Source organism: Cervus canadensis, chromosome 21 (assembly GCF_019320065.1).
Source record: "Cervus canadensis isolate Bull #8, Minnesota chromosome 21, ASM1932006v1, whole genome shotgun sequence".
NCBI classification, from domain to species: Eukaryota; Metazoa; Chordata; class Mammalia; order Artiodactyla; family Cervidae; genus Cervus; species Cervus canadensis.
This window is the reverse complement of record NC_057406.1, coordinates 7,563,972-7,575,710: the sequence shown is the minus strand read 5'-3', so window position 1 is coordinate 7,575,710 and position 11,739 is coordinate 7,563,972. Positions and strand designations below refer to the sequence as shown.

At 41.7% G+C, this 11,739-nt stretch overlaps 1 non-coding gene across 1 annotated transcript; it reads right to left on the bottom strand.

The window, feature by feature from the left end:
* Positions 1-1,658: 1,658 nt before the first annotated feature.
* On the bottom strand, positions 1,659-1,765 carry LOC122424097. Its single transcript, XR_006264297.1, has one exon. It is a non-coding gene; the product is annotated as a U6 spliceosomal RNA (small nuclear RNA).
* Positions 1,766-11,739: the final 9,974 nt, after the last annotated feature.

Genomic DNA, 11,739 nt, shown 5'->3' with positions numbered 1-11,739 from the left:
ATGAATTTCAATATATCAACGGAGTTGTGCAACCATCACCACTATAGTCAATTTTAGAACATTTTTATCACCCCTCAAAGAAACCCCATACCCATTAACAGTCACTCCCCACTTCCCCCTAACTTCAACAGGCCCTAGAAACTAATCTTATTTCTGTCTCTATGAATTTGCTTATTTCTTCACATTTCATAAAATGGGATCATTCATACAGGGAATTCCTTGGATGTCCAGTGGCTGGAATGCCACACTTTCATTGCCAAAGACCTGGGTTCAATCCCTGGTCAGAGAACTAAAATCCTGCTAGCCGGTGGGGCAGCCAAAAAAAAAAAAAAAAAAAAGGGATCATGCAATATGTGACTTTCTGTGACTATAATGGTGATGTTTTATGCTTTCAAGTTTTATCCTTGTTGTAGTATGTATCAGTACCTCCTTTTTAATAGCCAAATAATATTTCACTGTGTGGGTATACCATATTTTCTCTATCCGTTCATCCAGTGATGGACATTCATATTGTTTCCACTATGTTTAACTTTTTGAGGACCCACTTAACTATTTGCCACAGAACCGCCTTATTTTACATTTCTACCAGCAGTGTATGAGGATTCCAAGTCCTCCATATCCTCACCAACACCTGTCATTGTCTATCTTTGACTACAGCCAACCTAGTGGAAGGACTATTCATTGGACAGACTGATGTTGAAGCTGAAACTCCAATACTTTGGCCACTTGATGCGAAGAAAGCAAAGAGCCAACTCTCTGGAAAAGACCCTGGTGCTGGGAAAGATTGAGGGCAAGAGAAGGGGGTGACAGAGGATGAGATGGTTGATGGTATCCCTGTGAAGGACAGGGAACCCAAGTGTGTTGCAGTGTATGGCATCACAAAGAGTGGAACACGGCTTGGTGACTGAGCAACAACAACAAACCTAGTGGACGGGAAGTAGTATCTTGTTATGGTTTTGATTTGCATTTCCCTGATGGCTAAGGATGTTGAAAATGTTCTCCTGTATTTATTGTTGATTTATAAATCTTCTTTAGAGAAATATATTTTCAAATACGTTGCCCACTTTTAAAGTTATTTGTCCTTTTACTATTGAGTTGTAAATGCTCTTTACATATTCTGGATGAGGGTATCTTTTCACTTTCTTGATAGTTTTCCATAATGGCTGCACCAATTTACATCCCCACTAATGATGTAGGGGGCTTCCCTTTTCTCCACACCCTTTCCAGCTTATTTGTAGATTTTTAAAATAATGGCCATTCAGACCAGTCTCTCTCTGGCACCTTGTTGTAGTTTTGATTTGCATTTCTCTAATAATTAAAAACATGTGGGCTTCCCTGATGGCTCAGTGGTAAAGAATCCACCTACCAATGCAGGAGACAGGAATTCCATCCCTGATCCAGGGAGATCCCACATTTTCAGAGCTACTTAGCCTGTGGGCCACAAGTATTGAACCTGTGCTCTAGAGTACAGGAGCTGAAATTACTGAGCCCTCTAGCTGCAGGTGCTTAAGTCTGAGTGTCCTAGAGACCGTGCTGCACAACTAGAGAATCCACTGCAACGAGAAGCCCTTGTACAACAACTGGAGAATGCACTCGCTCCCCACAACTAGAGAAAAGCCCGAGCAGCAACAAAGACCCAGAACAGCCACAGATAAATAAATAATTCGGAATGCTTCATGAATTTGTGTGTCATCCTTGCCTGGGGGCCATGCAAATATTCTCTGTATCATTCCAATTTTAGTATATGTGCTGCTAAAGTGAGCACCTGGATGAACTTTTTTCCTTGCCGGATTAGCCTATCTAGAACCTCCAAAACAATGTTAAATAGAAGTGACGACAGTGGGCATTCTTGTCTTGTTCTTGATCTTAGGGGTATATCATTCCGTTCAGTTCAGTAGCTCAGTCGTGTCCGACTCTTTGCGACCCCATGGACTGCAGCACGCTAGGCCTCCCTGTCCATCACCAACTCCTGGAGCTTGCTCAAACTCATGTGCATCAAGTCGGTGATGCCATCCAGCCATCTCATTCTCTGTCGTCCCCTTCTCCTCCCGCCTTTACTCTTTCCCAGCATCAGGGTCTTTTCCAATGAGTTGGCTCTTCGCATCAGGTGGCCAAAGTATTGGAGCTTCAGCTTCAGCATCAGTCCTTCCAATGAATATTCAGAACTGATTTCCTTTAGGATTGACTGGTTGGATCTCCTTGCAGTCCAAGGGACTCTCAAGAGTATTCTCCAACAGCATTCAAAAGCATCAATTCTTTCGTGCTCAGCTTTCTTTATGGTCCAACTCTCACATCTATACTGGAAAAACCATAGCTTTGACTAGATGGACCTTTGTCAGCAAAATAATGTCTCTGCTTTTTAATATGCTATCTAGGTTGATCATAGCTTTTCTTCCAAGGAACAACCGTCTTTTAATTTCAAGGCTGTAGTCACCATCTGCAGTGATCGAACAGTATATCATTCAGTCTTTCACAATTAAGTTTGTTGTTAATTATGATGGGTTTTTCATAGATTCCCTTTCTTAGGTTGTGAAAATTACCTTCCATTCTTAGTTTGTTGAGTATTTTTATTATTAAACTGGTAGATTTTGTCAGATGCTTTTTTCTGTATCTATCAAGATGATCATATGGTTTTTGTCATTTATTTTATCCATGTGCTATATTACACTAATTGATTTTCAAATAAATCCACAAGACCATCTTCAAGGTCCAGATTCACAAAGAAGACTCACAGGATTCAGTATGTAGTCATACTCACAGCTAAGTTTTATTATAGTGGAAGGATACAGTGTGAAATCAGCAAAGAGGAACAGTACGTGGGGCAAAGTCCAGAGGAAACCAACACAAACTTTCAGAGTGCTCTTCAAGTGGAGACATGCCTAACATCTCCAAGTCCTGACAACACATGAGATGTTGTTTACCACAGAAACTCATTTGAAATTCAGCGTTCAAGGTTTTTAATAAAGACTGGTCATTTAGGCACCCTTTGTCTAGCATGGACCAAAATTCCAGACTCTTAGAAGAAAAGCAGGTATTTAGTTAGCATAAACTGCATTATTTGTATACATAGTATAGGCACAGTGAGCTGCACTTACCAGTCCTGAAATTCCCATTCCCAGATGCCAGCCAAGGGCCCACCTTGCAAACCAGCATTTCTAAGGATAGCAGTCTTAAATTCCATGTGTTTACTCCTTTCTGCCCAAGATATTAAACCAACTCTGTATTCCTGGAATAAATCCCACTTGATCATGGTGTATAATCCTTGTTACATATTTTTTATTTGTATTTATTTACTTATTTATTGAAATATAGTTGATTTACAACATTATGCTAATTTCTGCTGTACAGAAAGTGATTGAGTTATACACATATATTCATTCTTTCCTTTTTATATACTTTTGGGTTCATTTTGCTAGTATTTTGTTCAGGATTTTTGTATCTAAATTTGTGAGGGATATTGGTCTGTAGGTTTCTTTTCTTGTGATGTCTTTCTCTAGTTTTGATATCAGAGTAATACTGGCCTCATGCAATGACTGGGACGTTTTCTCTCCTGTTTTTGGAAGAGTTGGCCCTTCCAACCTTTGGAAGGTTGATGTAGTCGTTTCCTTTTGCTGCTGTAACATGTTATCACAAACTTAGTGGCTTAAATTGACAAATGTGTTCCTCTACAATTCTGGAGATTGAACATCCAAAAGTAGAAAAGTGAGGGACTTCCCTGGCAGTCCAATGGTTAAGACTTCCTACTTCCAATGTCATGGGTTTGATCCCTGGTCAGGGAACTAAGATCCCACATGCTGCAAGGCACGGCCAAAAAAGAATAATAAAAATAATAATTTTTTAAAAAGGTGCAAAAATTGAGGTGTAATAGGACCACTTCCTTCTGGAGGCTCCAGGAAAGAACCTGTTTTTTTTTTTTTTTCACACACTGCTTTCGTTTTATTTTATTTATTTATTTTTGGCTTTGCTGAGGTTTGTTGCTGCACTGGAGCCTTCTTTAGTTGTAGCAAGTGGGGGCTACTCTTCATTGAGCTGCATGGGCTTCTCATTGCAGTGGCTTCTCTTGTTACAGAGCATGGGCTCTAGGTGCATGGGTTTCAGTAGTCGCAGCACATGGGCTCAGTACTTGTGGCACATGGGCTTCGTTCCTCTGCAGCACGTGGGATCTTCCTGGATCAGGGATCAAACCCATGTCCCCTGCATTGGCAGGTGGATTCTTATCCACTGCACCACCAGGGAAGCCCTCCAGGAGAGAATCTTTCTGCTTCTTGTCTTTTCCAGCTTCTAGAAGCTGCTCATGGCTCTTTTCTCCATCATCACAGCCCGTTGAGTAGTAGCTTCTTTTCCAGACTCTGCTTCCCTCTGCTTCCTTCTTGACGTGGCATCCTAACCCTGACTCTTCCATCATCCTTCTTATAAGGACCTTTCTAACTACATCAGGCCTACTCAGAAAATCCGGGATCATCTCCCTATCTCCAGATTCTTGGCTGAATCACATCTGTAAAATTCCTTTTGTCATATAAATTAACATTCACAGGTTCTTTGAATTGTGACAGACAAGGGTATCTTTGGGGAGCCTTTATTCCACCTACCATAATTGGTAGTAATTCTTCTTTGAATGTTTAGTCAAATTTGCCAGTGAAGCCATCTGAGACTGAACTTTTCTTTGTGGGACATTTTAAATTATTAATTGGATATCTTTATTTACAATAGGCCTATTACATTTTCAGCTTCTTCTTTTTTTTTTTTTAAAGTCACATCCGACTCTTTGTGACCCCGTGGACTGTACAGTTCATGGAATTCTCTAGGCCAGAATACTGGAGTAGGTAGCTTTTCACTTCTCCAGGGCATCTTCCCAACCCAGGGATTGAACCCAGGTCTCCTGCATTTCAGGAGGATACTTTACTAACTGAGCCACAAAGGAAGCCCAGGTTCTTCTGTTTTGAAATAACTTTATTTATTTTTAGTTGGCTGTGTTGGGCTTTGTTGCTTCATGGGCTTTCTCTTGTTGTGGCGAGCAGGGGCTCCTCTGTTCCAGCGCGTGAGCTTCTTACTGTGGTGGCTTCTATTGTTGCAGAGCACAGGCTCTAGGGCACAGACTCAGTGGTTGTGGCACATGAGCTTAATTGTTCTGAGGCATGTGGGATCCTCCTGGACCAGAGATCAAACTCGTGTCTTCTGCCCTGGCAGGCAGATACTTTACCACTGAGCCACTAGGGAAGTCCTCAACTTCTTCTTCTGGGAGTTTCAATAGTTGTGCTTTTCTAGAATTTGCCCATTTGATCTAAATTATCTAACTTGTTGCAGTACAGTTGTTCATAGTATTCTCCAGCTTTATGGATGTATAATTTACAAATGAAATTTTATACATTAAAGGTGTGCAAAATGATGATTTAACCTATGTATACTTTGGGAAATGATTACCACAGTCAGGTTAATTAACACATCCATTATCTCAGATAGTTAGTTTTTTTGCATATGTGTGGTGAGGATGAAAAAAAAAAAATTAAAAGTTTTAGTCACTCAGTCATGTATGACTCTTTGCAACCTCATGGACTGTAGCCCACTAGCTCCTCTGTCCATGGAATTCTCCAGGCAGGAATACTGGAATGGGCAGCCATTCCCTTTTCCAGGGGATCTTCCTGACCCAGGGGTCGAACCCGGGTCTCCTGAATTGCATCCGGATTCTTTACCATCTGAGCCATGAGGGAAGTCCAAAGTCTATTCTCTTAGCAAATTTCAAGTACAAAGCATAATATTGGGCGTAGTTTCATTCTGCGCATTAGATCCCCAGGACTTATTCATCTTATAACTGCAGATTAGTACCCTTTGAGCAGGGTGTCCCCATATGGTATCCTCTTATAATCTTTCCTACTTCTGTAAGTTTAGTATTAATGTCCCTTCTTTTAGTTGTGATTATAGAAATTTTAATTTTATTTTTCTCTGGTCAGTCTAGCCAAAAGTGTATCATTTTTGTTGATCTTTTAAAAAAACTTTTGGTTTTATTGATGCTCGCTATTGTTTTTCTGCTCTTTAGTTCATTTGTTTGCTGCTCTAGTCTTTATTATTTCCTTCCTTCTCCTTCTTTTGGGTTTTATTTGCCCTTTTTTTTCTAGTTCCTTAAGGCAGAAGTTTAAGTACTTGATTTAAGATCTTTCTTTGTTTTAAAACTAGGCATTTACAGTTATAAATTGTGCCCTGAGCCCTGCTTCAGCTACATGTTGTGTAGGGGTTAAGGTCACAAGATCTGAACCCACTCCCTAGGTTGAAATTCAGCTCTGCAATTTATTAACCACTTGGCCTTAGGCAATAGCCTCATCTGTAAAATGATATAATATGATAGCAACTGCCTCATAGAATTGTTGTAGGGATTCTATATATATTAATATACTTAAAGGACATAAAACAATGCCCAGAAAATAGAAAGCACTTAATAAGTATAGCTAATATTATTTATTTAACAAATATGCATTGAATCACCACTCTGTAGCAGGTTTGGTTGTCATGAGAATGATAAACAAGACTAAGGTGCCACTCTCCTGACATTTATGTTCCAGTTGGGAGAGACAGACAGTAAATTAATGAATTAGTTAATAATAATTTTTAGTAAATTAATTAATTAATGTGCTAGAGATAAGCTGAGGAACTCTTTTAGATTGGGAAAAATGGATTAGGGAAAGCCATATCCAAAAGAAATTTGTCAGGGACAGAATATGCCAAGCTGAGGAAAGGACTCATGTAGAAGTCCCACAACAGGAACAAGAGCAGAATGTTTGAGACCCCCTCAGGAAGGCTGGAGGCAGATAAAGGAAGAGCGATTTCAGAAGAGGTCAATCTGGGACTTGAAATGACTTCATGGGATTCCAGAGTCTGGCTGTTTTGTAGTATTTTTAAATTTTTTATTGAACTTATAGTTGGTTTATAATGTTGGGCTTAATTTCTGCTGTACAGTAAAATGACTCAGTTATATACATATATATTCTTTTCATATTCATTTCCATTATGGTTTATCACAAGATATTGAATATAGGTCCCTGTGCTATATCGTAGGACCCTGTTTATCCATCCTGTATATAATAGTTTGCATCTGCTGATCCCAAACTTCCAGTCCTTCCTTCCCCTCACCCCCTTGGCAACCACAAGTCTGTTCTCTATGTCTGTAAGTCTGTTTCTGTGTCATAGATATGCTCCTTTGTGTTGTATTTTAGATTCCACATAGAAGTGATATCATATGGTATTCATCTTTCTCTTCCTGACTTTTAACATGTTCTCTTCCCAAAGGTTGTTTTCCCAATTTGTTACTCTTACAACAATGGCAGCACACAGGTTCATCTCTGTGCCTTCAACCAGTTTCTAAGATAGATTCCAAAGGTAAAATGATTGGGTTGTATTACTTTTTAATTGGAAACAATGTTATTTTAAAAAATGAATAAGTGAGGGACCATACAATGGGGAGTGGGACCCTCTAGAGGCACCACAACACATTCTGGAAGACTCTCATGTGCTGAGAAGTTAAGCCTTTAGGCAGCAAAGAGCTACTGAATGGTAAATTGTTGTTGATCACTTATTAAGTTTATTATGCACCTGACACTGCTTCTTTACATGCAAATTCATAGTTCATCCTTGTAAACATACTCTGCTATAACACTGTTGGTATCCATCATTCTACGGTCAAGGAAACTGAGACTAGGTTAAAGTAACTTGCCAGAAAAAAAAAAAAAGTAACTTGCCAGAAAAAGTGGTGCAGCTCAGAGGGAGGGTAGTCTGGGTCTGAATCTAGGAATCTTGACTCCACTTCTAAGTTTAAGCACTATATCTGGTGGTTGAAGAGTTGGGAATGGGTCAAAGGCAGACCAAAGTGAAGGTGTCTTCTAGCTATGTGAGAATAGCTCTGAGAGTTTTGAAAGAAATCACTGGTTAAAAAAAAAGAAATACTTGGTTACCACTCATGATGCCTTGAATCTACACATGAATCCTATTAGTTGCCTTATAATGAACAAGCTGTCTCCTTTCTTTCCCACGGTAATATCACTAAAAGGGCACACAGTCACCAGCATGAACAGAACATCTCTCAGGACTTCCCTGGCAGTACAGGGCATGGCAATCTGCCTGCCAATGTCGGAACCCCGGTTAAATCCCTGGCCGGGGAGACCCCCTATGCTGGAGGGCAACTATGCTCTTGCATCACAACTACTGAGCCCCCGCTCTAGAGCCTGTGAGAGGCGAACACTGAAGTCCACATGCCTAGGACCTGGAACTCCGCCAACGGAAGCTGCCGCAATGAGAAGCTCACACCCCGCAGCAAAGACTCGTCTGCACTTGCCTCAACTGGACAAAGCCCCCAAGCAGCAACGAAGATCGAGTGCAACCAAAATAAAAAATAAATAAATAAAATTATAAAAAATAAATAAATGACATCTCTCACCCTCCTTGCACTAGATGTGACCATGTATCTAAACTCTTGCTAGTGGGCTATAAGTAGAAGTATTATATGGCAGCTTCTAAGAACAGAAAATAAAACACTAGTGGGGCTCCCTTTGCCTGCTCCTCCAACTTTCCACAAACTTCTGCCTGGTCTGAAGATATTGAATTGGTGCTGAGGTAGGAGACAGCGGGTCTCTGGGCCTGACACCTGGTGTTTGTCAAGTAGAGTAAAACTGAGCCTTTGGCCTCACCCAGACATTCCAAGGATAAAGCTATGGCAAAAGCTGAGCTCTGCTAAAGAGATAAGGTGCCCACTCTTCAGGTCAAGGAAGACTTCCCTGTCTGCACATGCACAGGAAGGCTTCTTGGGGGTCAGAAAGGGAGGGGGCCCCACCCCATAATAAATGTGGACATGCACCCATAGGCCTCTGCAGTGGGATCCATCTTAGCAAAAATTTGCACACGCATCTTGGGGAGGGTCCATGGACCAGTCAGGTGTAAAGAAAGAAACAAGATAACTGGCCAAAGGTATAAACAAAGACCCGGAAGGACTGTCCTATATAAATGATTTACATCACCTCTTTACTGCACTCCTCCTCACTCAGGATGTCTGCACTTCTGTCCGGGTGTGCGTTTCTGCCTGGTTTCTGGCTTACTGTGCTCTTCCTCACTCAGGACGCCCCCGACTCCACTCTGGGTGTACGTCTCTGCCTAGTTTCTGACTTATTGCACTCTCCCTCATTAGAAAGGTTGCCCATACCCTTTCTCTCTGAGTGTGTATCTCTGCTGTGCTTTTGAGTTAGATAAACAAACTATTTTCCAGTGTGCTTTCCTATACATGGTGCTGTGTCTCTAATAATAAACTTTGTACCTATTTTCACAGTTTTTGTCTCCTTGAAACAATCTTGCTTTCAAACCGGGGAAAGAGCCAGGGCCATTTTGCTTCTGGGGTCTAGCCCCCAATGGTCTAGTGGCTAGAATTCCTGGTTTTCATCCATGCTACCCAGGTTCAAATTGCCAACATCTGTTGGATCATAGAAAAAGCAAGGGAATTCCAGAAAAACATCTACCTCTGCTTCACTGACTACGTGAAAGTCTTTTTTTGTTGTTGTTGTTCTTTTTTTTTTTCTAATAAATATTTTTATTTATTTGACTTAGCACCAGATCTTAGTTGCAGCAGGCAGGATCTTTGACCTGTGTTAAGGCATGTGAACTCTTAGGTGCAGCATGTGGGATCTAGTTCCCCGGCCAGGGATAGAACCAGGGCTCCCTGCATCGGTAGCTCAGAGTCTTAGCCACTGGACCACCAGGGAAGTCCCACGTGAAAGTCTTTGACTATGTGGATCACAATAAATTGTGGAAAACTCTTAAAAAGATGGGAATACCAAACCACCTTACCTGCCTCCTGAGAAACCTGTGTGCAGGTCAAGAAGCAACAGTTAGAACTGGACATGGAACAGTGGACTGGTTCAAAATTGGAAGAGGTGTACATCAAGGCTGTATATTATCACCTTGCTTATTTAACTTATATGCAGAGTACATCATGCAAAATGCTGGGCTGAAATCAAGATTGCCTGGAAAAATAACAACCCCAGATATATAAATGATACACTCTAATGGCAGAAAGTGAAGAAGAACTAAAGAGTCTCTTGATGAAGGTGAAAGAGGAGAGTGAAAACCTGGCTTAAAACTCAACATTCAAAAAACTAAGATCATGGCATCTGGTCCCATCACTTCAAGACAAATAGATGGGGGAAAAGTGAAAACAGTGACATTTTATTTTCTTGGGCTCCAAAATCACTGAAGACACGAAATTAAAAGACCCTTACTCCTTGGAAGAAAAGCTATGAGAAACCCAGACAGCATATTAAAAAGTAGGGACATCACTTTGCCAACAAAGGTCTATATATTCAAAGCTATGGTTTTTCCAGTAGTCATGTCTGGATGTGAGAGTTGGACCATAAAGAAGGCTAAGCGTCGAAGAATTGGTGCTTTCGAATTGTGGTGCTAGAGAAGACTCTTGAGAGTCCCTTGGACTGCCAGGAGATCAAACCAGTCAATCTTAAAGAAAATCAGTCCTGAATATTCATTGGAAGGATGGATGGTGAAGCTGAAACTCTAATAGTTTGGCCACCTGATGGGAAGAACTTACATTGGAACATTGGAAAAAACCCTGATACTAAGAAAGATTGAGGGCAGGAGGAGAAGAGGGTGATAGAAGATGAGATGGTGGGATGGCATCACCAACTCAAAGGACATGAGTTTGAGCAAGCTCCAGGAGATAGTAAAGGACAGGAAATCCTGGTGTGGTACAGTTCATGGGGTCACAAAGAGTCGGACATGACCTAGTGACTGAACAACAACAACAGCCCAGGTTCAATTCCTGGGCAGGGAACCAAGATCTTCTTGAAGACCGCTCACTGCTCTCCCTCTGAGATCAGTGCCGGAGGCTGAAAGCCACCAGTTAGCCATGGAGGGTGAGCCAAGGAGCTGGAAGTGGCTGAGCAGGGAAATTTGTGGAGTGAAGCTTCTGTTCCTGCCCTGAGCTGCAAGCATCTGATATTTTCTATTCTATTCTAACTCATTTAAAAAAGAAGAGTTGGCTGTGGCCCACTTGACATCACGACACACTAATGGATCACAAGTGTTGGCCGTCCTTGAAATGCAAGTTCCAAACAGGGCAGGAATACTGGAGAACTGGTAGAGAAAGTTCAGTCGTTGGGTGTGTTGGGTGCTGTTTGCTTTCAAGAGTTCTCTGACAGCAGGACACAGACAGAAGCACTCCAGTCTTCAGCAGAGGTACAAAGGAATGTACTCTGCTGGCAGCCCCCAATCCAAATTGTCCAAGAGTTCCATAACACAGAGATGATTCGGGGCTGAAAGAAGCCATCTGCTTTGGTATTTCAAACCTAAGCAATTACAAGGAGTGGCTTAAAGCACTGAGAGATAAGGCTAACTTTCCCCCAGAGGCCAGGAGCCTGAAGGCAAAAATGGGATTAAGGAATGTGCCTCCCCACCCTGTTTTAAAGGCTTTGAAAGTGGTGGCCATCAGGCTCAGCCCTGGGATTCACTTGTAGACCAAAATGCGTGCTTAGTTGCTCAATCCTGTCCAACTCTGCGACCTCATGAACTGTAGCCCCACCCCCACCCCCAGCTCCTCTGTCCATGGGATTCTCCAGGCAAGAATACTGGAGTGGGTTGCTATTTCCTACTCCAGGGGATTTTCCCAACCCAGGGATCAAACCCACATCTCCTGCAATGGCAGGCAGATTCTTTACCACAGAGCCACCAGGGAAGCCCATAGACCAAACTATCCAG